At 43.3% G+C, this 18387-nt stretch overlaps 2 long non-coding RNA genes across 2 annotated transcripts in view; both read right to left on the bottom strand.

The window, feature by feature from the left end:
• Positions 1-18387, bottom strand: part of LOC138664559 (uncharacterized) — a 264837-nt gene that overhangs the window by 138672 nt on the left and 107778 nt on the right. The gene's annotated exons all lie outside the window — the stretch shown is intronic.
• LOC138664558 (uncharacterized) overlaps positions 13129-18387 on the bottom strand; it is a 65201-nt gene continuing 59942 nt past the window's right edge. The window contains exons 3-4 of the long non-coding RNA XR_011318362.1: positions 13546-13608; positions 13129-13428 (exon numbers count right to left, since the gene is read on the bottom strand). This is a non-coding gene — a long non-coding RNA (uncharacterized lncRNA). The remainder of the gene's footprint in view (positions 13429-13545; positions 13609-18387) is intronic.

Below are 18387 nucleotides of genomic sequence, written 5' to 3'. Positions count from 1 at the left end.
TCTGGCCCAGATCAACATGACAACTTCTATCAGCCAAGTTGCAGAAATTACAGTAAAGGCTGGTTTCACATTTGCATTGGGCAGAGCTGCGGAGGGCTGCGTACTTCCTCCATTAAGACCCACCCACTGCCACACCTCTTCCATTCAGCTCTGCTTAGGTCTGCATGTGCTGCACTGTACTGCATCAAATGTGACATGTTGCATTTTGTTGTGGTCAAAACGACGCATGCGGACGCATCCGCATGCATCCGCATGGCCTGCATACCCAATGTTAAAGATAGGTATGCAGGACGCATGCAGACGTAGGCGGAGCTGAATGGAAGAGGTGTGGTGGTGGGTGGGGCTTAACAGAGGAAGCACGCAGCCCTCCGCAGCTCTGCCCAACGCAAATTTGAAGCCATCCAAAAACAAAAATTTGATTTGTCACATTTCAGGCATCGTCCCCATCATTCCACAACTTGCACAAACTCCTTATACTGCTGATATCCCAATGCTGAGTCGCTGCATATTACTGCACCTACTATGTGGTACTGTGTTCCCTCTAATGTTCCTCCTACTGGAGCCGTAGATCCCCCCTCCATTGCACCCTATAGTCCATACAGCATAATGCACTCCCCTTAGTTCATACAGTATAACGGACCCTAAAGACCATACACTATGATGTACCACATAGTCCTCTGTATAATATAATGCACCACAGTCTTCTGTATAGTATTATGCACCCCATAGTCCCTACAGCATAATGTATCTCATAGTCCATACAGCATAATGCATCCCATTGTCCTGCAGGTATTGGGAGAGAGAGATGTCAACCAAGCAATAGTTCGGCCGACAGCTAAATAATGTCTAAGGCCAGCTGAACTGTTCCCTTAATGTTTATGAGTAGAGCATATTTTTTAGGCCTAAATTAAATTATCTTACATTTTATATAACTAATTTGTAATTTATATATTCATCTGTATAGACACAAATTTCAGTGGACGGCCAAAACATGATCCCAAGATAGATTGATATATCCAAATTCTGTTCTTATTTGGCCGCTCCTATGTGCACTTACAAATCAGCCAAACTTGCATGTTTATTTTGATTGAGAAATGTGATAAGCTACGGCAAAGCACCTTTGACCTTTCCAGATAACTTGAGCAACTACTACATGAGGATCGGGAATGTTGACTTCTAAACCATTAGAAATCAATAAACAATCATCCATTTTATAGAGAGGTAATAATTGTGATTATTTTTAACTGCATTTAAAGCACTTGTCCTAAGCTTATTCTGAAGCAGCCAGAGCATTGTTTTAGGCTATGTGCACACGTTCAGGTTTTTTCGCATTTTTTTCGCGGTAAAAACGCTATGAAAACTCATTGAAAACGCATACATTATGCATTCTATCATTTAGAATGCATTCTGCATGTTATGTGCACATGGATGCGTTTTTTCCGCGAAAAAAACGAATCGCGGTAAAAAAATGAGCATGTTCATTATTTTTGCGGATTTTCTGCGTTTTTCCCGCAATTCTATGCATTTGGGGAAAAACGCACAAAAAACGCACAAAAACGCTTCAAAAACGCGTCAAAATCGCGGTAAAAACGCATGTGGATTTCTGGCAGAAATGTCCGGTTTTTGTCAGGAAAATTTCTGCAAGAAATCCTGACGTGTGCACATACCCTTAGGCCGGCTTCACACTTGCGAGTTTTACGGACGTAACAGCGCAGAAACTACGTCCGTAAAACTCGCAAAAAATACGGCACAATTATTCTCTATGCCCCTGCTCCTATCTGCCGTATTTTACTGATCAGTATTATACGGCTTTCTACGGCCGTACAAAATCGCAGCATGCTGCGTTTGTCACCGTACTGCGCAAGAAATACGCCAATGAAAGTCTATGGAAGCGTGAAAAATACGGATTTCACACGGACAAGCAGTGTGACTTGCGAGAAATACGCAGCGCTGTTAGAGAGAAAAGCCGGTAATTCAGTGCGGTGTACAGTAAAATCACACTGACAGCTTACAGTAGAATAGGTAGAATAAATGTGTACACATAGAATAGGTATATATATATATATATGTCAGTGAGACACATATATGTATATATATTAATATTTATTCCTGCGCTATACAGCTTGAAAGCCGGTAATTCAATTACTGGCTTTTTCTTTCTCCTTCCTAAAACCCGACATGATTTGAGACATGGTTTACATACAGTAAACCATGTCTTCTCTCCATTTTTTTTGCAGATTCCACACTACTAATGTCAGTAGTGTGTATCTGCAAAATTTGGCCGTTCTAGCTCTTAAAATAAAGGGTTAAATGGCGGAAAAAATTGGCGTGGGCTCCCGCGCAATTTTCTCCGCCAGAGTAGTAAAGCCAGTGACTGAGGGCAGATATTAATAGCCTGGAGAGGGTCCACAGTTATTGGCCCCCCCCTGGCTAAAAATATCTGCCCCCAGCCACCCCAGAACAGGCACATCTGGAAGATGCGCCTATTCTGGCACTTGGCCACTCTCTTCCCATTCCCGTGTAGCGGTGGGATATGGGGTAATGAAGGGTTAATGCCACCTTGCTATTGTAAGGCGACATTAAGCCTAATTAATAATGGAGAGGCGTCAATTATGACACCTATCCATTATTAATCCAATTGAATGAAAGGGTTAAATAAAACACAAACACATTATTTAAAATTATTTTAATGAAATAAAAACAATGGTTGTTGGAGTATTTTATTCTACGCCCAATCCAGTCACTGAAGACCCTCGTTCTGTGAAAGAAAAAACATAATAAACCAACAATATACTTACCCTCCGCAGATCTGTAACATCCAACGATGTAAATCCTTCTGAAGGGGTTAAAACATTTTGCAGCAAGGAGCTTTGCTAATGCAGGCTGCTCCTCGCTGCCAAACCCCGGGGAATGAGTCTAAATATAGATCAATGAGCTATATTTAGCTTCATTTGCGGTGAGGCGCCCTCTGCTGGCTGTTTATAGATCGTGGGAACTTGCCTAGAAAGCCTGGGAGCTTTCTAGGAAATTTCCCACGATCTATGAACATCCAGCAGAGGGCGCCTCACCGCAAATGAAGCTAAATATAGCTCATTGATCTATATTTAGACTCATTCCCCGGGGTTTGGCAGCGAGGAGCAGCCTGCATTAGCAAAGCTCCTTGCTGCAAAATGTTTTAACCCCTTCAGAAGGATTTACATCGTTGGACGTTACAGATCTGCGGAGGGTAAGTATATTGTTGGTTAATTATGTTTTTTCTTTCACAGAACGAGGGTCTTCAGTGACTGGATTGGGCGTAGAATAAAATACTCCAACAACCATTGTTTTTATTTCATTAAAATAATTTTAAATAATGTGTTTGTGTTTTATTTAACCCTTTCATTCAATTGGATTAATAATGGATAGGTGTCATAATTGACGCCTCTCCACTATTAATTAGGCTTAATGTCACCTTACAATAGCAAGGTGGCATTAACCCTTCATTACCCCATATCCCACCGCTACACGGGAATGGGAAGAGAGTGGCCAAGTGCCAGAATAGGCGCATCTTCCAGATGTGCCTGTTCTGGGGTGGCTGGGGGCAGATATTTTTAGCCGGGGGGGCCAATAACCGTGGACCCTCTCCAGGCTATTAATATCTGCCCTCAGTCACTGGCTTTACTACTCTGGCGGAGAAAATTGCGCGGGAGCCCACGCCAATTTTTTCCGCCATTTAACCCTTTATTTTAAGAGCTAGAACGGCCAAATTTTGCAGATACACACTACTGACATTAGTAGTGTGGAATCTGCAAAAAAAATGGAGAGAAGACATGGTTTACTGTATGTAAACCATGTCTCAAATCATGTCGGGTTTTAGGAAGGAGAAAGAAAAAGCCGGTAATTGAATTACCGGCTTTCAAGCTGTATAGCGCTGGTAAAAATATTAATATATATACATATATGTGTCTAATGACATATATATATATATATATATATATATATATATATAGACAGTATATATATATTTTTTTTCTTTTTGGGACACATGGATCATTTCTATAGCGGTATGTTGGTTTTGCAAGCCTGCGAGAAAACCACGCAGTACGGATGCCATACGGATTACATACGGAGGATGCCATGCGCAAAAAACGCTGACACACCCTGCCTACGGAGGAGCTACGGACCACTATTTTCGGGACATTTCAGCGTATTACGGCCGTAATATACGGACCGTATTTTCATACGCTGAGTGTGAAGCCGGCCTTACTGTTAAGTTTGATGGAAAGCACTCATCTTGGAAAGCACTATTTACCTATAGATTTAGGGTTAATCATAGTAACATAACATAGTAACATAGTTAGTAAGGCCGAAAAAAGACATTTGTCCATCCAGTTCAGCCTATATTCCATCATAATAAATCCCCAGATCTACGTCCTTCTACAGAACCTAATAATTGTATGATACAATATTGTTCTGCTCCAGGAAGACATCCAGGCCTCTCTTGAACCCCTCGACTGAGTTCGCCACCCCCACCTCCTCAGGCAAGCAATTCCAGATTCTCACTGCCCTAACAGTAAAGAATCCTCTTCTATGTTGGTGGAAAAATCTTCTCTCCTCCAGACGCAAAGAATGCCCCCTTGTGCCCGTCACCTTCCTTGGTATAAAAAGATCCTCAGCGAGATATTTGTACTGTCCCCTTATATACTTATACATGGTTAATAGATCGCCCCTCAGTCGTCTTTTTTCTAGACTAAATAATCCTAATTTCGCTAATCTATCTGGGTATTGTAGTTCTCCCATCCCCTTTATTAATTTTGTTGCCCTCCTTTGTACTCTCTCTAGTTCCATTATATCCTTCCTGAGCACCGGTGCCCAAAACTGGACACAGTACTCCATGTGCGGTATAATGCTCTCATCATGTATATCCAGACCTCTTTTAATGCACCCCATGATCCTGTTTGCCTTGGCAGCTGCTGCCTGGCACTGGCTGCTCCAGGTAAGTTTATCATTAACTAGGATCCCCAAGCCCTTCTCCCTGTCAGATTTACCCAGTGGTTTCCCGTTCAGTGTGTAATGGTGATATTGATTTCTTCTTCCCATGTGTATACCTTACATTTATCATTGTTAAACCTCATCTGCCACCTTTCAGCCCAAGTTTCCAACTTATCCAGATCCATCTGTAGCAGAATACTATCTTCTCTTGTATTAACTGCTTTACATAGTTTTGTATCATCTGCAAAAATCGATATTTTACTGTGTAAACCTTCTACCAGATCATTAATGAATATGTTGAAGAGAACAGGTCCCAATACCGACCCCTGCGGTACCCCACTGGTCACAGCGACCCAGTTAGAGACTATATCATTTACAGTGGGGCAAAAAAGTATTTAGTCAGTCAGCAATAGTGCAAGTTCCACCACTTAAAAAGATGAGAGGCGTCTGTAATTTACATCATAGGTAGACCTCAACTATGGGAGACAAACTGAGAAAAAAAATCCAGAAAATCACATTGTCTGTTTTTTTAACATTTTATTTGCATATTATGGTGGAAAATAAGTATTTGGTCAGAAACAAACAATCAAGATTTCTGGCTCTCACAGACCTGTAACTTCTTCTTTAAGAGTCTCCTCTTTCCTCCACTCATTACCTGTAGTAATGGCACCTGTTTAAACTTGTTATCAGTATAAAAAGGCACCTGTGCACACCCTCAAACAGTCTGACTCCAAACTCCACTATGGTGAAGACCAAAGAGCTGTCAAAGGACACCAGAAACAAAATTGTAGCCCTGCACCAGGCTGGGAAGACTGAATCTGCAATAGCCAACCAGCTTGGAGTGAAGAAATCAACAGTGGGAGCAATAATTAGAAAATGGAAGACATACAAGACCACTGATAATCTCCCTCGATCTGGGGCTCCACGCAAAATCCCACCCCGTGTGGTCAGAATGATCACAAGAACGGTGAGCAAAAATCCCAGAACCACGCGGGGGGACCTAGTGAATGAACTGCAGAGAGCTGGGACCAATGTAACAAGGCCTACCATAAGTAATACACTAAGCCACCATGGACTCAGATCCTGCAGTGCCAGACGTGTCCCACTGCTTAAGCCAGTACATGTCCGGGCCCGTCTGAAGTTTGCTAGAGAGCATTTGGATGATCCAGAGGAGTTTTGGGAGAATGTCCTATGGTCTGATGAAACCAAACTGGAACTGTTTGGTAGAAACACAACTTGTCGTGTTTGGAGGAAAAAGAAAACTGAGTTGCATCCATCAAACACCATACCTACTGTAAAGCATGGTGGTGGAAACATCATGCTTTGGGGCTGTTTCTCTGCAAAGGGGCCAGGACGACTGATCCGGGTACATGAAAGAATGAATGGGGCCATGTATCGTGAGATTTTGAGTGCAAACCTCCTTCCATCAGCAAGGGCATTGAAGATGAAACGTGGCTGGGTCTTTCAACATGACAATGATCCAAAGCACACCGCCAGGGCAACGAAGGAGTGGCTTCGTAAGAAGCATTTCAAGGTCCTGGAGTGGCCTAGCCAGTCTCCAGATCTCAACCCTATAGAAAACCTTTGGAGGGAGTTGAAAGTCCGTGTTGCCAAGCGAAAAGCCAAAAACATCACTGCTCTAGAGGAGATCTGCATGGAGGAATGGGCCAACATACCAACAACAGTGTGTGGCAACCTTGTGAAGACTTACAGAAAACATTTGACCTCTGTCATTGCCAACAAAGGATATATTACAAAGTATTGAGATGAAATTTTGTTTCTGACCAAATACTTATTTTCCACCATAATATGCAAATAAAATGTTAAAAAAACAGACAATGTGATTTTCTGGATTTTTTTTTCTCAGTTTGTCTCCCATAGTAAATTACAGACGCCTCTCATCTTTTTAAGTGGTGGAACTTGCACTATTGCTGACTGACTAAATACTTTTTTGCCCCACTGTATAACCACCCTCTGCTTTCTATCACTAAGCCAGTTACTAACCCACACAATTACAATACGGCCAGGGTCAGATGAGCGTATGGCACCCAATGTAAGAGCATCAGATGCGATATGCTATTGACCATTGGCTCCTGCTCTTCTGCGAGTAGGAGCCGAGTGTCATGCGTCTGTGTTCCAAGCCTCTCGCAGAGCATGTCAATTCTTTTTGCAGATCTGCAGCTTTTCTGCACCCATTGAGTCAGTCAAATATGCAGCAAAACCGCAGGTGTAAAAAGATTTGCGGTTTCTCTGCGGAGTTGCATACGAAATATGCGGCAGATAGGGAGGAGGAAGATGTATGTGGGCGGAGACTATGAATGTGCGGAGAAGCTGTGCGCGTGTATGTGCATCTGTGTGTGTTTGTGGGGATCTGAGGGTGTGCGCGCAGCTGTGTGTGTGTCTAGGCAGGCATCATCTGATGGGACTACTAGTCCCATCTGGCTATGTAACATAGTAACATAGTTACTAAGGCCGAAAAAAGACATTTGTCCATCCAGTTCAGCCTATATTCCATCATAATAAATCCCCAGATTTGCGTCCTTCTACAGAACCTAATAATTGTATGATACAATATTGTTCTGCTCCTAAGCTGTCACATAGAACAGTGACAGCATTAGCCGATGATGGGACAGTAGTAGTCCCATCATCCAGCTACTGTGTTGAATAGTAAGGAAAACACACATACACAACACATACAGTACACATATTAACCAAACAGCTAATCCCTGACACCCTCGATCACCTGCAAAAAAAATAAAATAATACACCAACAGTATACTCCCTGTTCCGATGTAATCCATTTAATAACGAGTGTCCCACGATGATCTCCTCTGTAGAACAGTGACATCGGGAGATGTGACCGCTCTACTGGGCTCCAGTGATAGTGACAGGAGGTATCCTCCCTCAGTGGATCACTCTGCCGCCTAGAGTTCTCATGCAACGGTAGTGCCGTAATGTGAGAGCACGAACTCCAATGAAGTACACTGCGGTAGTATTATCTCTGGTCAGTGTATCATCGGATGCCCCTGTAGAGTGGTCACATCTCCTGATGTGACAGCTCTACATGGGAGATCATCGTGGGACAGTCGTTATTAAATGGACTACATCGGAACAGGGAGTATTAGTGTTGGTTTATTTATTTATTTATTTTGCAGGAGATCGAGGGCGTCGCAGGACTTAGGAGTATAATAAAATGGGATAACTGTTGTGTTTTATTTAATTAAAATACTTTATTCTGGCTGTGTCTTTATTTAACATGTACCAACTATAGGATTAGTAATGGATAGGTGTCTTATAGATGCCTCTCCATTACTAAGCTGGGTTTGATGTCACCTTACAATACAAAGGTGACATCAACCCCACAACTATTAACCCACTTGCCACCACTACAGGGCAAGTGGGAAGAGAGAGGCTAAGTGCCGGAATTGATGCATCGTAGAGATGTGCCCTTTCTGGGGTGGCTGAGAGCTGGTGTTTGTAGCCAGGAGGGGGGCCATTATCCATGGCCCCTTTTTAGGCTATTAATATCAGGCCGCAGCTGTCTGAATAGCTTTTTCTGGTTATTAATTATAGGGGTCCCCACATCATTTTTTTGGGGGGCTCCCCTATTTTAATAGCCAGTAAAGGCTAAATATACAAATATGAGCTCATATTAATAGCCTGGGAAGCTCCATGGGTATTACCCCCTTTCCAGGCTATAAACATCAGCCCCCAGTCACTGGCTTTCTCTCTCTGGTTTTGAAAATTGTGCGGGAGCTCACGCCATTTTTTTACCTTTTCTTTAAATTAAACAAATATTGCGCTTAAGGCCGGGGTCACACTTGCGAGAAACTCACACGAGTCTCGCACCTCTGTACCCGGCACTGCCGCCAGCACTCGGGACCGGAGTAACATAGTAACATAGTTGGCAAGGCTGAAAAAAGACATTTCTCCATCCAGTTCGGCTTATATTCCGTCAGAATAAATCTCCAGATCTATGTCCTTCTAAAGAACCTAATAACTGTAAGATACAATATTGTTACTCTGCAGGAAGACATCCAGGCCTCTGCTGAACCCCTTGACTGAGTTCGCCATCACCACCTCCTCAGGCAAGGAATTCCAGATTCTCACTGCCCTAACAGTGAAGTTGTTGGTGGAAAAACTCCAGACGCAGAGAATGCCCCCTTGTGACTGTAACCTTCCTTGGTATAAACAGATCCTCAGAGAGATATCTGTATTGTCCCCTTATATACTTATACAGGACACGTGACCGTGACGTCATCGAAGGTCCTTCGCTCAATGCATCCTTAGGAACGGAGGCCGCCACTTGCACCGCTGAGAGCCATGGGCTGTCGGAGGGTAAGTATATCCCATATTTTTTATTTTTTTTACATGAATATGGATCCCAGGGCCTGAAGGAGAGTCTCCTCTCCTCCAGACCCTGGGAATCATCCGCACCGCACACTCCATATAAGATGACTGGGCGTATAAGATGACCTCCGTCTTATACGGCGAGTATATCCCAAACTCCATATTTTATATGGAAAAGTTGGGGGTTGTCTTATATGCCCAGTCGTCTTATACACCAGAAAATATGGTATATATCCTTTATTGGCAATGACAGAGGTCAAATGTTTTTAGTAAGTCTTCACAAGGTTGGCACACACTGTTGCTGGTGTGTTAGCTCATTCCTCCATGCAAACATGCAGATCTCCTCTAGGGCACTTGAGGGGGATTCTGATCTTCTAGCACTTAGGGGCTCTATATATGGAGTTTGCATACTATTCTAGGAAAATCTGCGCTCCAGGAGGCAAATAGCGCTCCATCCCTCACCAGTCTCGCAGTGTGGCTAAGCAGTACTATACAGTAATAAATTAGGTATTTCTACATTCAGAAGAAATTGTAGGACATATTTTCAGGCCATTTTTACCAATTTCCCCATAAAATGTAAAATATGTAGCTAAAACAAAATTTTGGTGGTAAAAATGTAATTATTTTTTTTCTTCACTGCCCAATGGTATAAAATTCAGTGACCCACCTGTGGTGTCAATATATTCACTGCCCCTCTAGATTAATTCATTAAGAAGTGTATTTTGTAGAATGGGGACTTTTATAGGGGGTTCTGCTCTTTTGGCACCTCCGGGGCTCTGCCAATGTGACATGGCACCCTCAACTCAGTCCAGCAAAATATGAACTCCAATATGATGCTTCTTCCCTTCTGAATTTTGCACTGTGCCTCAAAAGTAGTTTATGACCACATATGGGGTATAGGCATAACAGGGAGAAATTGCACAATACATTTTGGGCTCCATTTTCTCCTGCTATCCTGGTGAGAATGAAAAAATTGGGGGCTAAAACAATTTTTGTGGGAAAAATATATTTTTTTCATTTTCACAGATCAATGTTGTAAAATTCTGTGAAGCACCTGCTCAGCACATGTCTAGATAAATTCCTTGAGTGGTCTTGTTTCCAAAATGGGGTTTGTTTCTCCAAACACGACATGGCATCTGCTAATTATTCCAGAAAATTTTGTGTTAAAAAAGTCAAATGTCGTTCATTCCCTTCTAAGCCCTACTGTGTGCCCAAACAGTAGTTTTCCCCCACACATGGAGTATTGGTGTCCTCAGGAGAAATTGCACAACAAATTGTATGGTGCAATTTCTCCTGTTACCCTTGTAAAAATGCAAAATGTGGGGCTAAAAAATATTTTTGTGGGAAAATATGATTTTTTTATTTTTATGGCTCAACATTATAAACTTTGTGAAACACCTGGAGATTCAAGGTGCTCACCACACAACTAGCTAAGTTTCCATAGGGTCTACTTTCCAGAATGGTTTCACTTGTGGGCGGTTTCCGCTGTTTAGGCATATCAGGGGCTCTCTAAATGTGACATGTCATCCTCTAATTATTGTAGCAAATGTTAAATTTAAAAAGTCACATGGCACCTTTTTCCCCTTCCAAGGCCTGCCGTGAACCCAAACAGTGGTTTTCCACCACATATGGGGTATATATGTGCTTGGGAGAAATTGCACAACAAATTTTGGGGTCCATTGTTTCCAGTTACCCTTGTGAAAGTAAAAAAAAAAAAGGTTTAAAATAAAGTTCAAAGTTTATTTTTTCGTTTTACATCCATTCATTTCTGTGAAGCATCTGAAGGGCTAATAAACTTCTTTATTGTGGTTTTGAGCACCATCAGGGATGTAGTTTTTAAAATGGTGTCACTTTTGTGTATTTTATGTCATATAGACCCCTCAAAGTCACTTCAAATGCGATGTTGTCCCTTAAATAATGGTTTTGTTTATTTTGTTGGAAAAATTAGAAATCAATGGTCAACTTTTAAGTTGTATAAGTTCCTAACCCAAAAATATTATGCTTCAAAAATTGTGCTGATGTAAAGTAGACATGTTGGAAATGTTAATAATTTACTATATTGTGTGGCATAACGCTGATTTATGTGCATAAAAAATTAAAATTTTAAAATTTTCCCCAAATTTCCATTTTTTTCACAAATAAATGCAAGTCATATCGAACAAATGTTACAACAATCATGAAGTACAATATGTCATGAAAAAATAATCTCAGATTCAGTGGCATTCATTGAAGCCTTCCAGAGTTATTACCTCAAAGTGGCAGTGGTCAGAATTGTAAAATTTGGTCTGGTAATGAAGGAGAAAATAGGTTTGGCGAATGAAGGTGTTACATTTGGTAAGGCTGCCGTCACACTAGCAGTATTTGGTCAGTATTTTACATCAGTATTTGTAAGCCAAAACCAGGAGTGGAACAATTAGAGGAAAAGTATAATAGAAACATATGCACCACTTCTGCATTTATCACCCACTCCTGGTTTTGGCTTACAAATACTGATGTAAAATACTGACTAAATACGGCTAGTGTGACGGCAGCCTAAGGCCATGTTCACACCATCCTTTTTTTAATGCGGAATCGCCGCGATTTTCCCACTGCGGGTCCGCAGCTGATTTCCATGCAGGGTACATTACAATGTACCCTATGGAAAACAGGAACTGCTGTGCCCACATTGCGGAAAATCGCAAAAAAAGCCGCGCTGAATAGCCGCGGTAAAAAAGAAGTACCATGTCACTTCTTTTTGCGGAACTGCAGCGGTTCTGCACCCATAGACCTCCATTGTGAGGTCAAACCCGCAGTAAAACCCGCAGATGAAAAAAATATCTGCGGGTTTTCTGCAGTTTGTGGTGCAGAACCGCTGCAGTGTGGCTGCCCCCTCGTGCCCCAATCCCACCCCCCAATGCTCCGATGCCACCCCCCGTGCTCCGACGCCCCCCCCCGTGCCCTCATCTCCCCCCCTTATACTTACCCGGCCTCCCGGTGTCCGTCCGGCCGTCTTCTCCCTGGGCGCCGCCATCTTGCAAAATGGTGGGCGCATGCGCAGTGCGCCCGCCGAATCTGCCGGCCGGCAGATTCGTTCCAAAGTGCATTTTGATCACTGAGATATAACCTATCTCAGTGATCAAAATAAAAAAAAATAGTAAATGACCCCCCCCCTTCCCTTGTCACCCCCATAGGTAGGGACAATAAAAAAATTAAGAATTTTTTTTTTTTCCACTAAGGTTAGAATAGGGTTAGGGTTAGGGGTAGGGTTAGGGTTAGGGGTAGGGTTAGGGGTAGGGTTAGGGGTAGGGTTAGGGCATTTTCAGCCATTTTAACCCTAAAAAACTTCCTAGAAAACACACAGACTCTGCATAGAAAACTGCATTAAAAAACGCATCAAAAAATGCACCAAAAAAGCAACAAAAAAAGGACCTGCGTTTTCTGCCAAGAGCTGCGGTTTTTAGTCCTGAAAAAAAAGGAGGGAAATCAGGAACGTGTGAACATAGCCTTAGAGCTAAGAGCTTATTTTTCGCACACTGAGCTAAGTATGCATGCTCAACTCAGTAGCCCCTTCATGACCCAGTCTATTTTGACCTTAATGACCTGGCCGATGTTTGCAATTCTGACCAGTGTCCCTTTATGAGGTAATAACTCAGAAACGCTTCAACGAATCCTAGCGGTTCTGAGATTGTTTTCTCCTGACATATTGGGCTTCATAAAGACAAAACACACGGCACTCAAGGATCCTGTGTGGTGCCCAAGTCAGGTTTCCAGCCCATCAATCCAATAGTAATAAATCACTTGGCACTCAAATGGTTTCTTTCAGATGAAAAAGTGAACATCCCATTTATTTGTGCATCCAGTTCAAAGATTATTTAAACGTTTTCGGTCAAATCACAAGACCTTCATCAGAAATATCTTTAACAAAACTGAAATACAGACAAAAATCAAATACAGATTAGCGACAATCCTTCATATGATGCACAAAGGAGAATAACGGATTCATGGTGTATGTAATGACGAATACATCCATCACGTGATGCAGAGAAAGTGAACAACCGTGGCGGTCAGAGTAAATCCAGGATGGTGTTCCGGTGTGAGTCGTGAAAGTATCTGAATCAAAGGCTGACGCTGTGAACAATTGGTGAGGAAAAAACGGCTAGAGAAAGACAAAACATGGTGACAAATAGCTTGAGCCCTGTAGAAGGACTCCAGAAGTGGCCGCGACCAATATGGCTTGAAGGATACTGGGTACAATAGTGATCCGGGTGCTGGAGTACCGTGCTGTACACAAAGGTACCTAATAGCGACCTATAATGAAGACGTGATATATAGGTTAATACCGTGTCCATAAGTAGCACTGGAAAACATGTGTGAGCCCCGGACGCTATAGAGAGCCAAATGACAGGTATCTCTTACACCCCCTGATGTAACTACCATGGATACTGGAGAATGTGAACATAAAAGACCATGGGCTCATATACCCCATTGTCCTATGCTTCCAGGTATTGTCCGGTTTTTCTCATTTTATCCCTGTTTATTGATTCATGTCCGTATTATAGTTTAGCCAAAGTTAGATGGTACACAGCGCTTTATCAAGACTCTAGGGAGTGACTAGACAGCTGGCTCTGGTTCGGTGGCTAAAAATAGGCATATTCCTCTCTTTTTTCTGCCCCTGGTTTTCTACCTTTTCTGAACTTGTTCTATGTTGGTCTTTTATCCGTAAAAATGAAAAAGTACTTTTTTTTCACAAAAATTTTTTTTAGCCTCAATTTGTTCATTTCCACATGGGTAACAGGACAAAATGGATCCTAAAATTTATTGGCAATTTCCCTGAGTACACTGATACCTCAAATGTGGGGGTAAACCACTATTTGGGCACACGGCAGGGCTCAGAAGGGAAGGAGCGCCATTTGACTTTTTGAATGAAAAATTAGCTCCAATCGTTAGCGGTCACCATATCGCGTTTGGAGAGCCCCTGTGTGCCTAAACATTGGAGCTCCCCCACATGTCACCCCATTTTGGAAACTAGACCTCCCATGGAACTAATCACCACTTTAAACCCCCAAGTGCTTGACAGAAGTTTATAATGCAGAGCCGTGAAAATAAAAAATCATTTTTCTTTCTTCAAAAATTATTTTTTAGCCCGCAATTTTTTATTTTCACAAGGGTAACAGGAGAAATTGGACCCCAATAGTTGCTGCCCAGCATGCTGGTACCCCATATGTGGGGGTAAACCACTGTTTGGGCACACGTCGGGGCTCAGAAGGGAAGTAGTGACGTTTTGAAATGCAGACTTTGATGGAATGGTCTGCGGGCGTCATGTTGCGTTTGCAGAGCCCCTGACGTGCTTAACAGTAGAAACCCCCCACAAGTGACCCCATTTTGGAAATTAGACCCCCCAAGGAACTTATCTAGATGTGTGGTGAGCACTTAGAACCCCCAAGTGCTTCACAGAAGTTTACAATGCAGAGCCGTGAAAATAAAAAATCATTTTTTTCCTCAAAAATTATGTTTTAGCAAGCATTATTTTATTTTCACAAGGGTAACAGGAGAAGTGGATATTTGTTGCCCAGTTTGTCCTGAGTACGTTGATACCCCATATGTGGGGGTAAACCACTGTTTTGGGCACACATTGGGATTCAGAAGGGAAGTAGTGACGTTTTGAAATGCAGACTTTGATGGAATGGTCTGAGGGCGTCACGTTGCGTTTGCAGAGCTCCTGATGTGCCTAAACAGTAGAAACCCCCCACAAGTGACCCCATTTTGGAAACTAGACCCCCGAAAGAACTTATCTAGATGTGTGGTGAGCACTTTGAACCAAGTGCTTCACAGAAGTTTATAACGCAGAGATGTGAAAATAAAAAATCATTTTTTTTCCTCAAAAATTATGTTTTAGCAAGCAATTTTTTTATTTTCACAAGGGTAACAGGAGAAATTGGACCCCAACAGTTGTTGCCCATTTTGTCCTGAGTATGCTGGTACCCCATATGTGGGGGTAAACCACTGTTTGGGTGCACGTCAGGGCTCGGAAGGGAGGGAGCACCACTTGACTTTTTGAACGCAAGATTGGCTGGAATCAATGGTGGCGCCATGTTGCGTTTGGAGACCCCTGATGTGCCTTAATAGTTGAAACCCCTCAATTCTAACTCCAACAATAACCCCAACACACCCCAAACTCTAATCCCAACTTTAGCCATAACCCTAATAACAACCCTAACCCCACCACACCCCAAACCCTAATCCCAACCCTAATCCTAACCCTAATCCCAACACTAACCCTAATCCCAACGCTAACCACAACTTTAACCCCAACACACCCCTAACCATAACCCTAACCACAAGCCTAATTGTAACCCTATTTCCAACCCTAGCCCTAATTCCAACCCTAACCCTAAGGCTATGTGCCCACGTTGCAGATTTGTGTGAGATTTTTCCGCACCATTTTTGAAATGCAGATTTCCAGTGTTTTTTGTGATGATTTCAACTCCGGATTCCTAATGAGGAATAGGTGTAAAACGCTGCGGAATCCGCACAAAGAATTGACATGCTGCGGAAAATACAACGCAGCATTTCCGCGCGGTATTTTCCGCACCATGGGCACAGCGGATTTGGTTTTCCATAGGTTTACATGGTACTGTAAACCTGATAGAATACTGCTACGAATCCGCAGCAGCCAATCAGCTGCGGATCAGCAGCCAATTCCGCACCATGTGCACATAGCCTAATTCTAACCCTAACCCTAGTTCTAACCCTAATTCTAGCCATAACCCTAGCCCTAACCCTAGTCCTAACCCTAGTCCTAACCCTAACCCTAGTTCTAACCCTAACCCTAGTTCTAACCCTAACCCTAGTGGAAAAATAAAAGTAAATATATTTTCTTTATTTTATTATTGTCCCTACCTATGGGGGTGATAAAGGGGGGTTCATTTACTATTTTTTTTATTTTGATCACTGTGATGGTGGCACCCATGGAGAAGACGGACAGACACAGGGAGGCTCGGTAAGTATGAGGGGGGAGATCGGAGCACAGGGGGATCGGAGCACTAGGGGGTGGGATCGGAGCATGGGGGGAGCGGACAGGACGACGGAGGGGAGCGGAGCACAGGACGGAGGACTGGGGAGGAGATCAGTGGTGGGGGGGGGGGGCAAATCAGGGTTTCCAGCCATGGCCGATGATATTGCAGCATCGGCCATGGCTGGATTGTAATATTTCACCAGTTTTCATAGGTGAAATATTACAAATTGCTCTGATTGGCTGTTTCACTTTCAACAGGCAATCAGAGCGATCGTAGCCATGGAGGGGGGGGAAGCCCCCCCCCCCTGGGCTCAAGTACCACTCCCCCTGTCCCTGTAGGTCGGGTGAAATTACAGTTAACCCTTTCACCCGACCTGCAGGAGCGCGATTCGACCATGACGCATATGCTGCATCACAGGTCGGATTGGCACAGGTTTTCATGACGCATACGCTGTGTCAAAGGTCGGGAAGGGGGTAGAGCATGCATGTTTATTTCACTCAGGGGGTAGGGAGGAATAAAAGCTCCTGCTAAACGCCTCTGGTAGCTGTGGCAATAGCCCGTTGCAAGATTATATCCATTTTACTTCAATGGAAAGGAGTTTGTAGACGTCTCCTGGACATGTGCACAGTTGCTTAATGTCAGTTTCCAGTTCTTCCCCTACCATGGTGATCCACTATACAGGCATAAATCGACTTCTCCTTGTGGTGAAAGCTTTAGACTAGGATTACATGGTGACTTTAGGAGCAATATATAAGTGATGCTGCTATATCGCAGCGTAGTATGAGTGAATGGGGTCACATTGTGATCCCGAAGGTACATCAGCCGCGCCAAGCAATTCGAAAGAAGATGACCCACATCAGATTTTTTGCTAAATATTTATCATGGTCGCAGTACCCGCAGTGTCGGAATGTGACCCCATTTGCTGATACTGCCCTGCAATGTAGCTCAGACACTTAGCAAACTTTGGCATTGCGACACGTGTTGCTCCCAAAGTCGCCATGTAGCCCCACCCTTACAAAATTCCACAGGATAATAAAGATAAGGAAGTGTCCAAAGTCAGAATTGCTCCAATTGTATCAATTTTATTATCAACCTTGTAATGAAGCAAAGTATAATGAACAAGCTAATGAGTGTTAAAGGACAAGTTATCAGCGCAGATAAACTATATGAGCTGTATGATAAAGTATGTGTTTACTCCAAGTATATCTCTACGTGCCGAGTACAAGATACATCAGGTTTACATTGGGGAAATGAGAATATATGTAATAGTATGCAGGTACTGAGTGTGTCACCACAGAACAGGCAGACCAACAGTTGAGGGGTTTATTAACAGGAATCCAAGTTCTCCTTGCAGGGAGGAAGCAGTGGCATATTACTAACAATATAACAGTGCAAAAATATGGGAGTCAAACAGTGTAACAGTAAAAAACGGAATTTCTTCAGAAAAACACTTATCAGTCTGATGAGGACTTGCTTGAAGGGTCGTCTTCTCCAACGTAGGCACCAAGATACAGCGGCACTTGTCTTCCCTCTGTTGTCCATGGGCTGAGTAGTCTGTAAGAACCCGCTGCCTGGGGTTTCGGGAGTTAATGTGTTATACACCGGCTCTGAGTCTTTAACTTTTACAGCACACCCTATCCCGGGAAAACGATAGTCTATTATTAAGTCTCTCAACAGGAATCAAGGGTTCTGCACTGGTACCGTGGGTATCAGGGGTCAGAGTCTCTGCACGGGCCACTATCTCCGCACGGGTGTCAGGGCACCCCTCTCCAGTCTGCTTTCATGTACTCACAAGATGCAGTCTTTTTGGGCGATCTCCCTGTATTTGTCCTCTGACTGGGAGCTCTCTCTCTTTCCCGGAGAGCAGCTGCGTCCTGCTCTGACCACTGCTCACGCTGCTCTGACCGCTGCTCATGCTGTTCTGACCGCTGCTCATGCTGCTCTGACCGCTGCTCTGACCCTTGCGCGCGAACCTTTCCCACTCTCTGCCCGACTTCCTTCCTGTGTGGGTCTCTAAGTCTGCCCCCTGGGGAACCTGTAGCACAGCTCAATGGTTCCAGGCACGGAGCAG

Source organism: Ranitomeya imitator, chromosome 2 (genome assembly GCF_032444005.1).
Source record: "Ranitomeya imitator isolate aRanImi1 chromosome 2, aRanImi1.pri, whole genome shotgun sequence".
Taxonomy (NCBI): domain Eukaryota; kingdom Metazoa; phylum Chordata; class Amphibia; order Anura; family Dendrobatidae; genus Ranitomeya; species Ranitomeya imitator.
This window is presented reverse-complemented; position numbering and strand designations above follow the sequence as displayed.